Source organism: Corvus brachyrhynchos, unplaced genomic scaffold (genome assembly GCF_000691975.1).
Source record: "Corvus brachyrhynchos isolate BGI_N302 unplaced genomic scaffold, ASM69197v1 scaffold580, whole genome shotgun sequence".
Lineage (NCBI taxonomy): Eukaryota > Metazoa > Chordata > Aves > Passeriformes > Corvidae > Corvus > Corvus brachyrhynchos.
Genome location: NW_008240032.1, coordinates 660,768 through 666,521, shown reverse-complemented (window position 1 = coordinate 666,521; position 5,754 = coordinate 660,768). Strand labels below are relative to the sequence as shown.

Sequence of the window (5,754 nt, the reverse complement as noted above, 5' to 3'; positions counted from 1 at the left end):
GCATTCCCAGAATCCGGCAAGGACACGTAGGGTGGGGACAAACTGGGTGAAAACTGATTTACAGGAGTTTGTTTGTGGATAAACACGGCCAGCAATGAGGCTGAGGGTCCTGAACTCACTCCAGGGTTTGGGATTTCGATTTTTCCTTCTTTTCTCACCCCCTTTCCTCATAGCACAATTCCTTCATCAGCTCCATGGATCCAAACAGGATAAAAAGGCTGATCCAGGAATGTTCCGATTTTATTTGTGCTCTGACTGTACCAGCCAAACCTTCGTGGCCACCACAAACCCTTGAGTGGCTTCTCCCCGTGTCCCATCCCTGTCTGGGATGTAATTCCAGCCCTTTCCCAGCCACTCCTGCTTTCCCAGCTTTCCCCCAAGCCTTTTCCCTCAGATCCCAAAGCTTTCCTGCCCCACATCCAGAGGTGCCAGCTCTTTGCTGGCTCAGCCCTGGCAATGAGCTGCCAGTGTTTATCAGCAGCCTCTGGAAGGAAAACAACGTCCTTTCCCTAAAATCCTGCACATTCCCAGGCCTCTGGAGCAGGATGAATGGAACCTCAGTGTGGCTTTTCCTCCATGGTGCCTCCGACTCTGATCCCGGCAGATCCCAGCTGTGCTCCCAGAGGGATTTGTGGCACCAGGAAAAGCTCCTAGAAATGCAAAGAGAGGTCCAAGAACACATTCCCAGGGATAGGGGCTCCTGGGGGGATATTTTGGAAAAGCAGCTCCTGGTCACACAAAGAGGGATTTGTGTTGGGATTTGTGTCGGGATTTGTGCCGGTCCCTGTGGATGCCTGGAAGGGGCTTTGGGACATCTTGTTCCATAATAAACCTGTTTGAGGAGAGAATTAACACCTCCTCTGGCTGCCCGCAGGGCAGGAGCGCATTCGCTGCTCTGGCCATTCCAGGATGTCTCGGGGACAATTCCAGCCCTGATTCTTGTGGAATTTCTGATTCACCCTCACAGAATGATCGGGCTTTGCCCAGGGACAGGCCTTGATCCCATTATTCCCACCCCTGAGCCCCCTTCACACCAAGGACATCCATCCTGCTGCCCAGCAAGGATTGGGAAAAACATGGGAAAACCGCCCAGGAATTGGTAATTCAGTGCCTGATCCAAAGGGAGAGCCAGAGGTCATCAAAGTACGGGAGGAAGGAGTAAAGGAGAGGTTTTCTCATGGATATGAACGTCCTTGGACAGAACCGGGATGTGAAACTCCTGCCATGAGCTTGCAGGGAAGGATGGATGAGTTCAGGCATGAGAAATCCACGTAAAACCCACTGTGGGGAGCAAAGGAGAGTTTTTCTCATGGATATGAACGTCCTCAGGCAGAATCGGGATGGGAAACTCCTTCCAGAGGATGCCAGCAGTTTGTAGGGAAGGATGGACAAGTTCAGAGAAGATAAATCCTCATAAAATCCACATTAGGGGAGAAAAGGAGAGGTTTCTCCGTGAGTTCGTAGGGAAGGGTGGATGAGTTCAGGGAGGAGAAATCCACATTAAAACCACTTTAGGGGAGCAAAGGAGAGATTTGTCCATGGATATGAACGTCCCTGGACAGAAGCAGGATGTGAAACTCCTGCCATGAGGTTGTAGGGCAAGGTGGATGAGTTCAGGCATGAGAAATCCACGTAAACCCCACTGCGGGGAGCAAAGGAGAGGTTTCCTCGTGGATATGAACGTCCTCAGGCAGAATCGGGATGGGAAATATCACATCCAGTGGAAAGGAAACGCTGTTGAGCCTCCAAAAGTTCCAGGTGTGCTCCAGTGGGAAGAGCCAAGAGCATCCAACTCCCTGTGCGTACAGCACTAATTAGCAGATTCTGCCTTACTTCTGGAATGTTCTCCAAACACTCTGCTGATTCCCAAATCCTCCTGTCTCAGCTTTGCTGGTTTTTGGGAAGCTCACCAGGAAAAACCAAAATGGGAGCAAAGAGCAGCTTTTAAAGCAGAATGAGCTTCAGCCAAAGCCAGGCTTTAATTATTTATATTTTTTGAAGATGAGGAAAAGGAACATTTCCATGTCCTGTTCACCCGGGAATGTCGTGGGACTGAGGGATTGCAAAGGGCTCCAGCTCCAGCACAACCCGTTCCTTAAGGGGGGAAAAAAATTTAATTTGTTAATTAAAATATATAAATATCTATATAAATATATAAAACGTATAAATATATAAAATATATAAATATATAAATATATATAAATATATGGAAATAATAAAATTTCTATCTGTTATTTATACACATTCCCCAAAAATCCGGGGTTATTTCTTCCCTGGATATTTGCATTTGAAAGGCGGGACTGAATTAATTCCAGACAAAATGTCAACACGGATCCTGCTCAGGAGGACGAGCTGTCCCCGGGATGTTTTTTTGGGAATCTGCAGGAGGACGAGCTCTGGCTGGGTCACACCTCGTTCCTGGAGCCTGGGCTCTCATTCCAGCCCTTCCTTGGGAATGGAGGGAAGTGTGGATGGATATGGGACACGTCTGCTCTTCCCACCACAGGGAAAACAAATCCCTGGGAATGAAGGCAAAGCTCGTCCGGGTTTGGATGGAAAAAGGAGCCTCTTGTTCAGCACTGAACCCGCACCGAGGGTTTGGATCCAGCTACCTCTGGATTCGGGATCTGGAGAGCCCAAATCCCCCAGTTTGGGTCTGGGGGCCGTGCGGGGGGCTGGGATGATGAAGGAGGGGTGGAATTTGTCACCTCAGGGGGATTTGTGGCTGGATTAAATCCCTGAGGAAGGTTCCTGAGCTGGGAAAGGTCAAAGCCAGGGTTCAATCCCCTCCTTTTCCAGGGAAAGGTTCCTGACCTGCGGAAAGGTCCCGTGAGTGCCCAACTTCCCACAGAATCCCCAGGGATCAATTTAATCCCTTGGGAATTTATGTCATTGGGAGCACCCTGAGGGCCGTGCCTGGGCAATGTGGGAGAGTGCGTCAGAGAACAGCTCTTCTCTGGAGCTACATCGGGAGGCCCCGGAGATCCCTTCGGGAAGCTGAGTTGTACTGGAGCGAGCACACTGGGATTCCAGAATCCTGGAATGGTTTGGGTTGGAAGGACCTTAAAACGCACCCAGTTCCACCAGGGACACCTCCCACTATCCCAGGGCATTCCAGCCTGGCCTTGGACACTTCCAGGGATCCAGAAGGAGCCACAGTTTCGACCAGGGCCTCACCAGAAGAAGGAAAATTTCCTCAAAAGCCCCATTTTGCTCTTTGTGTGTTTGCTGTTGTGGACAAAAATGGGAACCCTCCGTAAAAAGTGACAGGAACAACAGTTCCAAAATCCCTGTTTTCTGCAGGAAACGTTTCCCGCATCCAGGACTCTCTCTGTTATTCCAGGCACCCTTCAATCCATGAAAAACCCTCAGGATCTGCAAATTTTGGTGCCAGTCAATCCCTCTCCCATTCCCATTCCCATTCCCATTCCCGTTCCCATTCCCATTCCCATTCCCGTTCCCATTCCCGTTCCCATTCCCGTTCCCAGTGTCTGCCTTTGGAGCTGGAGCTCTCAAACTTGTGTCCACATGGTGGGGCTGAGTTTGGAAAATCCAGGAGAAATCGATGTTAAAATTAAACTGAATTAAACTAAATGAAATTAAATGAAAGTAAATTAAAATCAATTCAATCCCCCCAATCTTTCAGCCTGATTCCTGAAGGCCACAGCCCAGCCCTGCATCATTCCAGAGGGAGCAGGAATTTTCTAGACCCATTTAGGAGCTGGGAATCTTGGAAATGCCACAACCTTTGAACCCTGGGGGTCTCCAGCATGGGTGGAGCAGGGAGCCAATGGGAAAGCTCCCAAAATTCCAAGAGCAGAGACAATTCCAGCCTTTTCCATGAGCCTGGTGCCGGTGGCCTCTCTGCTGAGGGAAGTATTCCCTCTGCTGACTGGAGCGAGGAACTCGGCACGGACACAACAAAATCATCATTTCAGGGGGGAAGATGAGAAAGAATCATTTCCTAAACCTACAGGAAAATGCCCCAAAGCCAATTTATTTAGGGATGAGCGAGCCAAATAAAGTTTAGGATGAGTTTTTCCTCGTGGAAAATTCCCAGCTCTCAATCGCATTCTGCTGAAGGAGTTTAGGAGCTCAGAATTCCTCCAGGCTGTGTTTGAGGAGTGCGGAAAACCCTGGATATTCATTTTTGAGGAAATAAAACAACACGGGTGCTCTGCCAGAGCTCAGGAATGCTCCAAATATCCCATCAATTTCCCTCCTAGTTCCTGGTTTCTTTAGGATTCCCAGTTGTCCATCCCTCACTCGTTATCTCCACATTTATTTTGCCCAAATTCCAGAAGAATTGATGTTATAAACAGCTGATTTCCCCCCTGCTGCAAAACCTTCAGGTTTTGGGAGGAGGAGGGAATTTTTCATGGCTGTTTTGGGTCAGATTTTCAAGATTTATTCCTCCAGCACCCAAAATTTGAGGACTGAAGTGATGCCCCCTGTGCTGGGTGAGCAGGAGAGCAGAATTCCAGAGGGAATGGATTATCCAGCTGCTTGGCAGGAGCGGCTGTGCCTCTTTAGGATTCATTTGAGCTCCAATGAAACGATTTGATCCCTAAAATTTGACTGATCATGCTGTAGGTTTGCCCTCTGTGGAACAGCCCAACCATTCCTGTAGGAACAGCTCCATCCTTGGCTCCACAGGGGAAAAAATGGGATTTTACCTGTCAGCTGTGCTGTCTGATGGCTCATGTGGAGAGAACTGGTTGGGATAAACCTTTGGAGCACTGGATAGAACATTCCCACCTTTTTTATGGGGTTCTGAAGGAGTTCAGATGGAGTTTCCACACAGGACCAAGCCCTCAAATCCAGATTCAGCTCCAGAACATCTCGAATTCGGGTCCAGAACATCTCAAATTCGGATCCAGAACATCTCAAACCCGGATCCAGAACATCTCAAACTCGGATCCAGAATCCGCATCCAGAGCTGCAGGCTCAGCCCAGCTCCTGTCCAACAGCGAGGCAGGAACTGCACATTTCCACTTCATTTCCTGAGCCTTCATCCCTTCTTAACATTCCCTTCAAATCCCACATCCCCCAAAATTCTGGGTGTGGTGGGGCGCTCACTCTGCGCTGCCGGGATGGCCTGAGGCAGCCCCGCCTCTCCCAGTCCTGTTTCACTTTCTCTCCTCTCCTTCCCAAGTCCTTCAGTGCTGTCTGTGCAATTCCATTCCGCCAGGAAACCTTCCCAAAAAAAGAAAAAAGGAATTAAATTTGACTTCTCTATGCAAATCCCAGCCCTGTGCATAATCAGGGAGGACATGAGCTCACCCAGCGTCCTCCAAACGCGCTTGGAGATGAAAAATGTGCAGCGCTCGCTCAACCTCCAACCCCAGGCTGTGCCAAGGCCGATGGGAAAAAGGATAATTCCTAATTAAGGGATTTATTTAAACCAGGTGACGTTAATTGTTCCAAAATGGAAAGGGGATTTTAAGGACTTTCAGGGCTCCTTTTGTTGGTGTGAGGGGTTTGGAGCCGAGGGGGAACAGGAAACGTTCCCTGCCAGGAGGGGCTGGGGTGGGAACACCTCTGCTGGGGGGGATGGGATGGGATGGGATGGGATGGGATGGGATGGATGGATCAATGGGATGGGATGGGATGGATGGATGGGATGGGATGGGATGGGATGGGATGGGATGGGATGGGATGGATGGATGGGATGGGATGGATGGATGGATGGGATGGATGGATGGGATGGGATGGGATGGGATGGGATGGGTGGGGGGGGGGGGGGGAGGGAGG

General features: G+C 49.7%; 1 long non-coding RNA gene across 2 annotated transcripts in view; it reads right to left on the bottom strand.

Annotated features, from left to right (window-relative positions):
- Positions 1 to 222: 222 nt before the first annotated feature.
- LOC108449026 overlaps positions 223 to 5,754 on the bottom strand; it is a 7,362-nt gene continuing 1,830 nt past the window's right edge. The window contains exons 1-3 of one of the 2 annotated variants that reach the window (XR_001865122.1): positions 5,284 to 5,577; positions 4,677 to 5,196; positions 223 to 2,094 (exon numbers count right to left, since the gene is read on the bottom strand). This is a non-coding gene — a long non-coding RNA (uncharacterized LOC108449026). Of the gene's footprint in view, positions 2,095 to 4,676; positions 5,197 to 5,283; positions 5,578 to 5,754 lie in introns of those variants that run through there. The other variant, XR_001865123.1, reaches the window with a different exon arrangement.